The sequence below is a fragment of the Camellia sinensis genome, chromosome 1 (assembly GCF_055761805.1).
Source record: "Camellia sinensis isolate YWXY chromosome 1, ASM5576180v1, whole genome shotgun sequence".
In the NCBI taxonomy this organism is placed as follows: Eukaryota; Viridiplantae; Streptophyta; class Magnoliopsida; order Ericales; family Theaceae; genus Camellia; species Camellia sinensis.
Genome location: NC_138961.1, coordinates 115,129,032 through 115,143,468, shown reverse-complemented (window position 1 = coordinate 115,143,468; position 14,437 = coordinate 115,129,032).

Sequence of the window (14,437 nt, the reverse complement as noted above, 5' to 3'; positions counted from 1 at the left end):
GATTCCTCGGTGGTTGACAATGTAACCAAAGAATTTGCCAGAGCCGATCCCAAACGCACATTTGGAAGCGTTCAGCTTTATTCTATATTTACATAGAATGCCAAATGTCTTTTCTAGATCGGCTATATGATTATGCTCTTCCTTAGACTTGACCACTATATCGTCAATGTACACTTCCATAGTGTGGCCGAGTTGCTCCTTGAACATGGCAGTGACCAGTATTTGGTAAGTTGCCCCTGCATTCTTCAGCCCAAAAAGCATAACCTTGTAGCAGTAGGTTCCTCTTGGGGTGAGGAATGCAGTTTTGTCTTGGTCCTCCAGATGCACGGCAATTTGATGGTAACCTCTGTAAGCATCGACGAAGCTCATACGTTGATGGCGTGCCGTCGCATCTACAAGTTGGTCAATTCTGGGTAGGGGAAAACAATCCTTGGGGTAGGCTTTGTTTAGGTCCGTAAAATTGACGCACACTCGCCAAGTCCCATTTTTCTTCTTCACAACCACTGTATTAGAGAGCCATGTAGGGTAGGTCACTTCCCTGATTGCCCTGGTGTCAAGCAACCTGTCAACCTCCTTGACAACGGCGGCAGTGTGCTCTGCGGCTGACCGCCGGCTTTTCTGAATGATCGGCTTGCATTTCGGGTCAACATTCAAACGGTGCTGTGAAACGAACGGATCTATACCCGGCATCTCGTATGGAGCCCACGCAAAGACATCAAGGTTGCTGATCAGGAAAGAAATTAGCTGCTATCTGTCGACTTGATTCAGGGAGGCGCCGACCATGAAGAACATGTCTGGGCTTTCGTCGATTTCAACTCGATCTAGGGCTTCCGTGGCCTTTTCACTTGGGAGCCGCCCAACATCGTCGAGGCTCTCCCGATCCGGCACCTCAATGGAATTCACTTGCAACTCTTTTGGCGTCTTTCCAGCGAGGAGATAACATGCTTGTGCTGATTTCTAGGAGCCACGGATTTGCTCAATGCCGCATTCTGTCGGAAAGCGTAGCAGCTGGTGATACGTACTCGGCACAGCCTGCATGGTGTGTAACCAAGTTCACCCCATAATGAGATTATATGGCGACGACAGCTTGACGACCAAGAATTCCACTTCCATTGTTCGAGAGCCTGCTCGAACGGGTAGTGTCATTTTTCCCAATGGGTATTTTGGATTGGCGTTGAAGCCAAATAGTGGATAAGGTGCCAGAGAGAGATCTGATTCAGAGAAGCCGAGTTTGGTGAATGTCTTGTAATACATAACTTCCGATGTGCTCCCCGGATCAATGAGCACGCGCTCAACGGTGAATTGGTTTATGCGTAACTCGATTACCAAGGGATCGACGTGGAGGAGTGTCACTCCGGCCAAATCTAAATCATCAAAAGCAATGCACGCAGCTTCATGGGGCCGTTTAGCTGGAGTGAGTTGATTTTGAGGGTCGGGATTCGATTGAATCGTGTGCACTGCGGATGACATTGGTAGGCTGTATATCATGTGAATCATGCCGAGTTGAGGAGAATCCTGTCTTAAGGCTATTGCTTTGGTTAAACTGCCTTTTCAAATGTACTGTTGTAGCCGACCATCTTGTACCAATTCCTCCAAGTGATCCTTCAGCGTAACAACTCTCAGTATCATGGTCATGATCTTTGTGATACTCGTACTGCCTATCCCGTCTTCTAGTTTCGGGAGGTCCCACCATTTTGGACGGCCATTTGAAGAACGAAAGATGTTGGATTTTGGACATAACTGCGCTGATCGGCTCTGACAACTCTGTGTATTTCTTGTTGGTGGGCCTTGTGCGCCTGCCATCGACTTGCAGTTGTTCATTTGCTCAGTGGGGGCATTGGTCGTTCGATCGGCGAGAATCTTGTCTCTTGTCTCGTTTAGCTCGATGCCGCGGTTCAGGGCTCTGAGGTGGTAGAGAGTCTAACGGCTCAACAATTGCAGAAGGAGCCGTCTTGTTGGTCACGTTCCCAGCTTTAACCCGCAAGGCGTCATCTTCTACTTTACAGTATTCCTCGGCTTTCTTCATCAACGACCAGACTGTTTTGGGGGGCCATCTGGTCAAAGAGCTGCGGAGGGCACTGTCGGGTTGTAATCCCATCTTGAAGGCGGTAATGGCCATGGAGTCATTGCAAGCATCATTTACCAGATTAAAACACTGCCAATACCACGCCGAATACGCACGAAGGGTTTCCCTCGGTTGAATCTGCATTGCCCAGAGGAAGTCGGCTTGCTTTGGCTGGACCTCATTAGTGATAAACCTTATCCTGAAGGATTTTTAGAGTTGATAGAAGCTCTTGATCGAAGCCGGCTCCAGTTTATAATACCACTTGACAGCCAATGGTCCCAAATTACTCAAAAATACATGAGAGCCTCGTCGTCTGCAAGCAGCGTCATGGCTTGCTTGTAATGACGGATGTGATCGGTGGGGTCTGATTTACCGTCGTACAAGGTGAATGACGGTGCTTTGAATTTCTTGGGTAGCACTGCCCTGGCAATCCGTCGTACAAAGGGATCGTGCTGGTCTTCTCTGTCTGAACTGTTTCTTCTTGGCTTATGCCTTATACGTGGACTTTCTTCAGAGAAACTGGTAGTTTCGGGTAATCCCTTCTTCTTGTGCTCCGAGGATAATGAGTCGGAGTTGCTATCAGTGTCTTGTTGTCGGGCTCGAGGCCGTCGACCACCTGCCCTCAAAGGTCGTTCCAGATCTTGGCGTATAGTTTGTTTGGACTTTGCCACTTCCAAGGCCAAATCCTAACGGAGACGTTTGTTCTTAGGGATCATATTCTCCAACCTCTGTTCGTTTTGCTTTGCTTGTTCCATGATCTCTTTCATTGTCTCATGAGCTAAAGTCGAGGGTAAGGCGAAGTTCATGGCGCGCCGTGTGGCGATCGTCTCAGGTCCAAGCATGTTTGTTGGAGTGAGGTCGTCTCTCTGTGTGGTTTCGTCAGTGACTATCGGAGGGTCTTCCGTTACGCCCGCCATGGATGTATTTGAGTATTTCCACAGACGGCGCCAATTGCGGGGATGTGGTTTGGAAATACTCTTTCGATCCTGGGGGACGCTCGTAATCTTCAGCTAGTCACCTGAAAAGGAATAAACACTCCAGTCGGGAGAGCCAGAATTAGCACTCCGACGGATAAGTTAGTATATACTCTCTTGATTACTTGTAACTTAAGTTAAGTTTTCTAGTTCTCACATATCTTTCTCTGACTGAAGATTCTGTATTTATAGTATTATCTTTGGGCCTTAAGGCCTGGCCCATCCCTGATCCTTTACATGTACTTCTACTCGGCCTTTGTTCTATTGGTTGGAATGCCGGCCATTTTATTTGGCTCTTCAACTGACTAGGATCAATGCTGAATAGAGGTTATGTTCTGGACTGGACTGGTCCATTCGTCTCTATTGATCCAAAATTTGGCTCCCACAAAAAATAATATATTATTTTATCACGTGCATAACACGGATTATATGCTAGTGGCATTTTAAAAATATATAACAATATCTTGTGTATGTGTTACATAAATTGAGATAAATATTATTTTTAATACCATATATTAAACTAGATTCAATTTGATGTACAGATGTGTGAAGCGTTTGATTTTGTTTATATATCTATATTATTATATAAACGGAACACCATAGTTGGTGTCCATCAAAGTGTCTAGTTTTTTGTCCATCCCTCTCAAGTTTCTATTTTTTCATTGAAAATACAATCTTTAATGCCAAGTGTCTATTTTCTTATTCAAAATAAAAAAAAAAAAGAAAAAAGAAAAAGAAGGGCTTGAGGCTTGAACTTTAGACCTTTAGTTTATTAAAGATGACTCTTACTACTAGACTAGCATACAATTCACAATAAGTATTTTATTTTATTATCACTTATTTGTGATCAAACACAAAATCTGTTCAGTTCTAAATATAAAATTCTCTTAAGTAGGAACAACACATTATGAGCTTATAAGGAGAGAGGGAGACGATGATAGTTCCCTCACTTTTTCGATCTACCTCTCCTCTCCTTCTAATCCTCTTCTAAAATTAGTCCTAAATGTAGATTTGATGCTTGCCAGACTAGTTTCGATTTACCTCTCCTCTCCATCTAATCCTCTTCTAAAATTAGTCCTAAATGTAGATTTGATGCTTGCCTGACTAGTTCGCCTATCACCGCCTTACCTTCTTCACCTTTGAGCCCAAAACTTAAAGATCTGGTTTTAGATTTTCTCATAATCTGAAGGCCAACATTGGATAACACATTTTTTCCATGCTAGGTGACCATTTCAATTTCAATGTTTTATCATGACTAGCAGAGGGGGGCCTTTAAATTGCAAGTTGAAGGTTGCGGAGTAGTGGAGTTTTGGATGAGTTTGGTAGCAATTTGGATTTGTTTTTGTTTTTTTTTTCTTCTATTTTGTTAAATTAAGAATGTTGATGTAATAATCATTCTTGTATGGAGGTTTGTTTCCCTCCCTTGTGGGGACCTTTTCTTCTCCTTAATGGAGGCTTAGATCCTTCCTTCTAAGAAGATTATTTATCTCTTTTTGAGATCTTCTGATACCTTTGTACCAAATTGATCCAATCTTTTATTAGTTTTGCAATGAAGATTTTTTTTTCCGATAAAAAAAAGTATCTATACTTTTATACTATTATAAATTGCAAAACATTATCAGGTAATTGAAGTTGAAAGTTTCAAATTTTTCCCTTAAGTTTTTAGATTTTTTAAATTGTAAAATTACACATGTTAAGATATCACTGGTTCTTTCAATTTTTTTCTTTTATTTAATATTTAATATTGACTAATAAGAAAATATTTTTTATTGTCAGGACATATTTTTGGGTTGTCCACGTAGCCTAGGTGGTTAGCCGCGGTGCCATGTGGGTGGTCTTGGATTGCTGAGGTGTGATGCGATCATATTGGAATTTGAGATATTCGGATTAGGACTAAGAGTTCTAGATGATATCAAGCTACCTGTTTGGGTAATGATGGACTCTTAAGAGAGTTTGCTCTCATCTAAATAGAAGGAGTCATGGATAGGTGATTTCCTTTTAAGGAATAGAAACCTATGAAGTAAGACTTTCACGGGATGAGGCACCCTTGTGGGTCTAATGTATGTTTTACTTTGTACGCTTTGTGATTGAGTTATTATATTTGAGAGATAAGTTGATTGACTTGATCGTTGGAGTGCCCTTGGGTAGATGAGCCACTATGGTTTGTTGTCTTCTTCGGTGCAAGTGTTGGGTTTCTCTATCTTGCCACGTGCTCTTCGGCTTTGTTCCCGAAATCTTAGATTCGAGAATCAATTGGTTGTGTGGTCATATTTCAATACCCACAATTTGGCACCGTCTGTGGAAACTTAGTCGAAATAGATGGCCAACACTGCACACAATGGATAAAATCCGCAAGTCAAGGACAACTTGTATAGTGAGAATGAAGAACACATCAATCCTGGCATAAGAGTTGGCTAGAATGGTGGAGAAAGCCAAGAAGAAGATCCACAAGCAAATGATGTGACCAATGGCCGAAATCCAAGCAGAGAGAACGACTTGAGGAGGGGTAATGGAAGGACACAAGATCAGGGCCAAGACAAGTACTACAATGAGAGCGATATCCAAGTTTGGAAGGACTGATGTTTACACCGTGATGCGAAGTTAAAAGATCTATTCAACAAAGTAGCAGAGTTACAAACCATGTTGAAGTTCGTGGTACAGACTCAGGTTTTGCATCTAACACCTCCATCCCTACTTGTGGTCATTGATGCTGGTGCCCAGAATGGAGAGCAGGTATCAGCACGACATAATGGGAGGCAGCCAAGGGGTTCACCATGACGATCAGTAAACGTCGGCAGAGCTGAATCCCGAAGGGAAGTATAGTCATAGATCAGAGGATCAAAGCAAGTCAACGGGCGTGAACAGAACCTCGAGAAGACGTTGGATCTTATCAGATCCAAGAGGTTGAATCCCAGCATGGGGAGTAGTATGCCGAAAAGGCTAAAATCACTTAACAGCAAAGCACTAGGGAAATCTAAGGAGGATCTTCGAAACCACCTTCAGAAGAAGAAAAATGCAGCCAATTTAACCTCACCTCACATGCCGAGGTCACCATTCTCTGCCGAGCTAGAGGCGTTTAAAGCACCTAATAGATTCACCACTCCAAAGTTCCACATGTATAATGGTAAGTCTGACCCTAATATCCACATAGGACTTTATCTTTATGTGATGTCGTTATGGAATGGAAATGATATGCTCTTATGTAAAGTGTTCCCGGAAACATTGGGGGTCATAGCATATGGTTGGTTTCTAAAGTTACCAAAGGGATCAGTGAAGAGTTGGGATGACTTGGCTAAGATGTTTGTGGCCTGCTTTATCACCAACATTATTCAGCCATTGAGGATTGACTCTTTGCTTGCTTTAAAGATAGACAATGGCAAAAGTCTAAGGGCTTATGCCCAGAGATATTACAAGGTTTACAACCAGATTCCGGGGTGTAACCAGGAGCTTCTTGTTGTTTCATTTAAGAACGACTTGGAGAACGATTGTCCACTTCAGCAATCCTTGGTAAAGACCCTCTTGAAATTAGTGGGGGATCTGATGGTAAGGATTGAGAAGTTTGCAAGGGCAAAAGAAGATAAACCTTAGTGAGGAAGTTTGTCTAAGCATGAGAAGAGGAATAGCTCACCTAGGTAGAATCAGTTATTGAGAAGAAATGTAGTCGGTAATATCAATGAAGAGTCAAGTCTGAAGTCGATGTACGTAGTTAGCAACAACATCTGGAAGATCTTGTAAGGTAAGGATATTTGAAAGATTTAGTTGATAAAGAAATGATGAGAGCAGAACAGGCCAAGTTGGACCAAGCCTTAACCAGGGCACCAACACCACCTGTGGCACCTCGGGTTGAGGAACCTTGGGTCATTAATGTGATCCATTCCTAGGTGAACACTAATGAAATTCAAGGGAAGACCCAAAGGGTGAAGCACTCGCAGCATGTCTATCAAGTGCAGCAGAAGAAGCCTTGGCCTGAAGAACATCGGGGGCCAATGGTATTATTTACTGAAGATGACCTAGCTATTGTTCAGCAACCACACAATTATGCACTGGTGGTTACATTGTTTGTGAAAGGGTTCAAAGTTAAAAGGATATTGATTGACCATGGCAGTTCATGTGACATCCTTTATGTCGAGTGTTTCCGAGAACTAGGCCTTAAAAATGAGAAGTTAGAACCATATAATAGCCCAGTGGTTGGGTTCAATGGAATGCCGACGTGGCCTTTGGGGGCTGTAAACTTAGATGTATAGGTAGGAACGAAGGTGATGAAGACAGAATTCATTGTGATCGATAACCCATCACCTTACAACGTGAACATGCATATCATAATTATATTAGTTTAGTTATTTGTCATTTATTAATTGTGACATGTGCCTTATGATTAATTTGTGCATATTTGTCTGATTTGTAAATTATCTGTTATGATTTCTGCTTTGAATTTGAAATTGATAGCCTAAACAATTTTAGAAACTGAAATTGAGTACATGGATAGACTAATTGGAATTTTTAGAACCACCTGAGAAGTTTTGTTAAAAATTGATTCAGTTTGGTAAAATCACATGTGATTAAATTGAGCCTTGATTGGAATTGTTTTGGGTTACTGAGTTTTGTGCTAACCTTGATTAATTAAGGCTACTTTTGTTTAATTAAGATGATACATGATTTATGCCTAATGTAATCCTATTTATGATCTAAGATTTGATTAAGTGCAGTATGTGCTAAGGCATTTTATGATGTTGAGTGTAGGGGATTATAACCCTTGAGTGTGTGTGTTGAGAAATCTGGGTGGGTGTATTGAGAAATTTGTGCATATGAGTGATGTGCTGGAAGCCTTGGATAGTTGTGTGTGTGTGCACGTGTCTTGTGTTCAAGAGAAATGAGAGTGTGTGTATTGTGTATAATCTGAAGATGAAGAGAATGTTGTATCATTCTTTTTGTTTCCCTCTGTCTTGTACTGAGAGTTCTAGAGAGAGAAAGAGAGAGTTTGTCTTTAGAGAGAGAGAGAGAGAGAGAAAGCTCAAAGTTTGAAGAAGAAGAAGAGAACTAGGAAAATTCATCTCTTATAATTTGGAAACAAGTTTTAGGTAAGGATTGTGTGTCTAATTTCTGTAGCTACTCCTCCATGCATCATGATTTCATCAAGTTTTGAGCTACTTTCATGAGAGTGCAAGAAAATGGGTCTTTGAACATGTAGATGGCTTGCATGCACATTCATGGTAGATCATCGTTGATTTTATCATTTTGAGTTTGAGTTTTGAAGCCTTTGCATGCATGGGAGTTCATATCTAGCATAATGTTTTGGAAATTCATGGATTTATAACCCGCCATTTACATGTTCTGAAGAAATCATGAAAAGAGTTGAAAATATTGCATGAATGGATTTTGGTTCAAATCTTTGATTAATTGATGAGGTTTTGAATACAAGATGGTTTAAGGATCTTGTGTTGGAATTTTCTAAAGCTATTTTATGTATTTGAACAAACCATGCAAGATCCCAAGCTTTAAAAAGTTATTTGGAAGCCATATATGTTGAGCTTGTTGCCTAGAATTTCACAGACTACTCCAGTGACCAAGTGGTGGGTCAAGCTAACATTGCGAGCTCCCAATATTTTTTCACTCTACAAAAGTTGGCTCAAGCGACCAAATGGTGGCTTGAGCAAACTCAGTTTATGTCTTCAAATGGCTCTAGCGAGCAAAAGTTGGCTCTAGCCATCAGCTCATTTTCAGCATGTTTTCAAAAGATGTTTTGAGTTTATATCTTTGTTCCCATCTCTTTCTGGACATTCTTATGCGTGAATTATGACCTATTAAGGATTAATAAGCTAAGAAACAACATAAGTAAATGATTAGAAATGAGAAGAAAGATTCATTTGGTTTGAACGTTGAGTTTCAATATATGTATTATTATACGTAATGTGTAGGTTCGAACATTGAAGAGGACCATTAGATTTATAGCGATCCCGGTTGTCCCTTTACTGTTCTGTTGTATTCCGGACTCGGTTCCGTGAAGTTGGTAGTTGTATCTATCTTGTTGTCATCCTTAAATTTCGTTTGTTTGAGTTATAGGATGTGTTGGGCTTGTTTCGAACAGGTGGGTTGAACCTTGGTCTGAAATCTTGTTGCCGGGTTATTGGTCGTTCCGCTCGAGCGGGTCCTTTTGCGCTTGAGCGGATATTGCACACTCCCAGTTTTTCGTGTCCCTGCAAGACTTCTGCAGGTGTGATTTTTACGCTCGAGCGGGTTTCCTTACGCTCGAGCGGTGGCGCTCGAGCAGGTACTTGAGCGCTCGAGCGGGTAGTACCTTTGGATGTAAGTTCTGAGAGAGGGAAATCTACGCTCAAGCGGACTGGTTTTCGCGCTCGAGCGGATTTACTTTATTCTTGTGTCTTGGCGCTCGAGCGGGCCTTTTTGCGCTCGAGCGGACCTAGTTTTTGTTCTTGACGCTCGAGCGTTGTGTTTTCCGCTCGAGCGGGAATGTCGTATATCAGTTGGCTGTGGGGCAGTTTTAAATCACTTTTTCTCATTCTTTCTCTCTCTTACTTTTCCGAAAAGGCCATTTGAGAGCTTCTTTCTCTAGAACCTTGCCTTCTCTCTAGGTATTGATCTAGTAGGAGTTGTTTCCTCACCTTTGGCCCTTACAAAAAGGTTGTTGATCGTCGAGGGCTATCTTTTGATCCGAGAAACTCGTGGTTTGGAGCAATTTCGTTTTCACCATCTTCTTCGTTGGGTGTCATCTTTTGAGGTAGGGGTTCCTACTCACTCTCATGGTCTTTGACCTATATTTTTAGTTGTTTTGATAGAGTGTTGAATTTGGGAAATTTTGAGACTTAGGATTTCAAAATGTGTTAAAAAGGGTTTTGCGATTTTGGGCTCATAATATGTATTTTGGATTTCAAAATGATGTTATAGTTGTTGGTTGTTAATATTGGGACCTTTGAGTTAATATTGGGAGTTGGGGGTAAAAGCCCTGATTTGTTGTTTAAAATTAATTGGTGTAATTAATTTGGGAAAATTGTAGCTATATGGAATTGAGTTGGAAATAATGAAATTGACCCATTATATGGTTGAATAGTGGAGTTAGATTTATTAATCGCTCACTTTTGAAAACATTGATATTTTATCTGTTGGAGCTTTTATTATCTGTTTAGAAATAATTCCTTGGGCTACCGGTGGAGGGTAGTTTTGATTGTTGTAGACAATGCATGATGATTAGGCAAACTAAAACTAATCAATTGGACATGTCATAGAGTATGGCGGTTGAAAGAATACATTAACGTTATGTATTGATTGATTGCGTATATGACCTTTGTGTATATATGTCGTGTGTGTGGGAGGAGATATGGGATGTACTCTACGGTTTAGGGGAAGATAGGGGATGGACCTCTAAACCGGATGTTGTTTGGGAGGAGATAGGGGATGGACTCCACTGATACAGCTCATATGCTTGTCAGATAAAGTGTTGATACAACTCATATGCTTATCTTTGGAAGTGTTGATATAGCTAATATGCATATCCTTTGAAATGTGGATACAGCTTATATGCTCATCTGTTGAGATGTTGATACAACTAATATGTTTATCTATTGTAAAATGGGAAGTGTTTAATATGAGTGATTGTCTCATATAAGTGGTTGGCCAGGTTCTGAGCCATTGATGTAAATTGTGAAATTGATAAGAAATGAAAATTGAAATGAAACATGAACATAGTGGTCATGAAATGGAAATGGATTATGAATTGGTTTATGAAAATTGAACATTTATCAATTGCTAATGTCTTAGTCATTGCTCATACTGTGTTTAGCATATCTCTACTGGGCGTTGGCTCACCCTTTATGGGACATTATTTTCAGGTACAGGTAATATGCCACCTCCAAGGACATAGCTTGGATGATGATGAGAGTTGAAGACTCTTTCTTTTGTTCATTTTGATGTATTACATGTAAATTCAAGCCAAGGGCTTAATATGTATTGAGTTAGTACTCTTCTTTTTGTAACCAAGTGTTAACTTGGAAAGCTGTAAGCCCATAGGGCATTTGCTTTTGTTGTTAACATGTAATACAGTTGTAAGAATTACTCTGATGAATAGAAATGGTTGATTTCTTTTGTATCAATGCATGTCTAAAATGTTGGTTTAATGTTATATTTTTGAGGGCGTTACAAGATTAATCAAGGTGAGTAATGTCTTTGTAATGGTATTTTAGTATGAATTACTTTGAAAGTAGTTTTACTATTGAATGAATTATGAAACCTACACTTTATATAAGTAATAAGGTACGATTCAAGATTTTCGAACAAGTACTTTGAGACACTAAGCTATGCTCTGAAACTCCGAATTGTGAAAAATGAGTTAAGCTTTCTGAAAATGTGATTTGCTAAGAATGAATGAGTTTCCTTTTGAACAATGACAATAAAATGTGCTTTGACCATTTGATAACTACTGTTTTGTCTATGGTCCGTAAGTTACGTTCTATAAAAGTTAATGAACCGTTGCAAACGTTCTATATGATGTCGATCTTGATGATTGTTCTATATGACTTCGATGATAATTGTTCTGTATGGAATCTACATGTATAAGACGTTCTGTATGAGTTTATCAAGTATAAGTCATCAATGTGATGTTTTGTATAATCCATCAAGTATGATGTTCTGCATTCTGTATAAGCCATCAAGTATGATGTTCTGTATTCTGTATAAGTCATCAATGTGATGTACTGTATAAACCATCAAGTATGATGTTCTGCATTCTGTATAAGCCATTAGATATGATGTTTTGTATGAGCCATCAAATGTGATGTTTTGTATAAGCTATCAATGTGATGTTCTGTGTAAGTCGTCTGATTGATGTTCAACCACTACAACATTTTCTTAGTTTAGTGACATTTGAAAGTGCCACAAAACTATTCTTCTAATGACATTTTTTAGTCTTGTGACATTTTGAACAAGTGTCACTTCTATCGGTGCCACGGTAGATACGAGTGCCACGGTAGTTACTTGCAAGTGCCATTGCACCATCATGGCTGAAAACTTTCAATGACATTTTAATGTCATGGTAGATTTTGTTTGTGGCACTATCAAGCGCCATTAAAAAAAGAGTTAGTGACACTTGTAAGTGTTATTACACCATCAAGACTAAAACCTTTCAGTGACACTTTAATGTCATGGTAGGCACTATTCGTGACGCTGTCAAGTGCCATTCATGACGATAATTCGTTATAGAACAATTTGATCCGCTCTTGTGGAGACTCGAACCGCCAACCTTCCGCACCATAAACCTTATACACCACACTCTTCCCACTACACCTCTATACCACCACATGATTATATATGCAACATATATTATTTATATAGTACATACATCCATATTAATATAAAAGTATATGTATAAACATAATTATTTTATTGAACATAATTTATGTAAAATAAACTATTTACTACCAAAATAAAAAAAGACCACTTTTGGCGACTAAAAATATTTTTTAGTCGCCAATTCTATACTTTTGGCTACTAATTGTTTTATAGTTGCTAAAAAACTTAACTTTTGTCGACCAAAATCGGATTTGGTCGCCGAAGATGCACTTTCAGCTACCAAAATTTTGGTCACCAAAAAATTTTATTCCCGCCTTAGGATTTTAGTTCTCCCGCGCTAAAAATGACCACTTTTGGCGACTAAACTTATTTTTTAGTCGCCAATTGTAGACTTTTGGCTACTAAATTTTTTTAGTCGCCAAAAAGTTTTACTTTGGGCTACTAAAAATTTTTTAGTCACTAAAACCCATATAATCATCGACCAAACTTAGTTTTAGTCGCCAATTGTAGACTTTTGGCTACTAAAATTGTTTAGTCGCCAAAAAGCTTTACTTTTGGCAACTAATGCTGTTTTGGTCAGAAAATTTAGTCGCCGAATATGCTTTTTCCTGTAGTGTATATTGAGTTTAATTCATTTATTTTTAATCATTTACTGCATTTTAAAAATTTTAAAAATATATTGGCATTTTTTGTTTTTTCAAAAATGTCATTATAAGCTTGGAAAGTTTTTGGCTTAGTGGCATTTCTCAAAATGTTATAAAATATTTGTTTATGACACTTTTCACCTAAGTGCCATAAAAAGTAATTTACACCTATCTAGTGTCCTGACATTTTTTTAAAAATGCCATTGCAACTAAAGTTTAGTGGCATCTGTTGATAAATGTCACGAACATAATTTTTTGTGTCATTATTTTATAAAATGTCATAAAATTGATGTGACATTTCTTTATTGAAATGCCACTAGAGCCTTATATGTTTTGTGGCTCTATGGCATTTTTCTAAAACATTTAATGCCAATTTTTATTTTTGTGGCATTTTCTAAAAACATGCTACTAGTGTAGTGTAACTAAAACATAAATTTGTTGTAGTGACATTTTTGTTGTAGTGAAGTGACACTTTTTTTAATTGAAATGCCACTAGAGCCTTGTATGTTTGTGGCTCTATGACATTTTTTCTAAAAAATGCCACCAAATATTCTTTTTGTGACATTTTTTAAGAACATGCCATTAGTATGGTGTCACTAAAATATGTTTTTGTTGTAGTGTTGTGACAATTGTTCATTGAAATGTCACTAGAGCCTTTTATGTTTGTCGTTTTGTGGCATTTTTCAAAAACGTGCCACTAAATATCATTTTTGTGGGATTTTCTAAAAATATGCACTAGTGTTGTGCCACTAAAGTATGTTTTTGTTGTAATTTTGTGACACTTGTTCATTGAAATGTCACTAGAGCCTTTTATGTTTGTCGTTTTGTGGCATTTTTCAAAAACGTGCCACTAAATATCATTTTTGTGGCATTTTATAAAAATATGCCACTAGTGTAGTGCCACTAAAGTATGTTTTTGTTGTAGTTTTGTGACACTTGTTCATTGAAATGTCACTAGAGCCTTTTATGTTTGTCGTTTTGTGGCATTTTTCAAAAACATGCCACTAAATATCATTTTTTGTGGCATTTTCTAAAAATATGCCACTAGTGTAGTGCCACTAAAGTATGTTTTTGTTGTAGTGAACATAAGTCATCAAATGTGATGTTTCGCACAAGTCACCAATATGTGCATTTCAAATGAACTCATTCAATATGAATGTTTCGTATGGTATTTTGATAAGTAGCATAAGGCCTTCGGATACTTCGCAATGTGATAATTTATGAAAGGTTGGTAATCGTATTTGTTATTACAAGTTTTCGCAACAAGTGTCAATTATGACAAGAATCTTTTGAATTGCTCTGATAAATTATGAGACTCATTCATTTAACCCTTTTACATTGAGGTTACTTATTGGGCTTCCAACTCACTCCATTTATATATATGTATGCAGGTGAGCATTAGGAAGTTCTGCATTATAGACTGCTTTGGAGTCAGCCTTTTGTGTAGCCGCTTG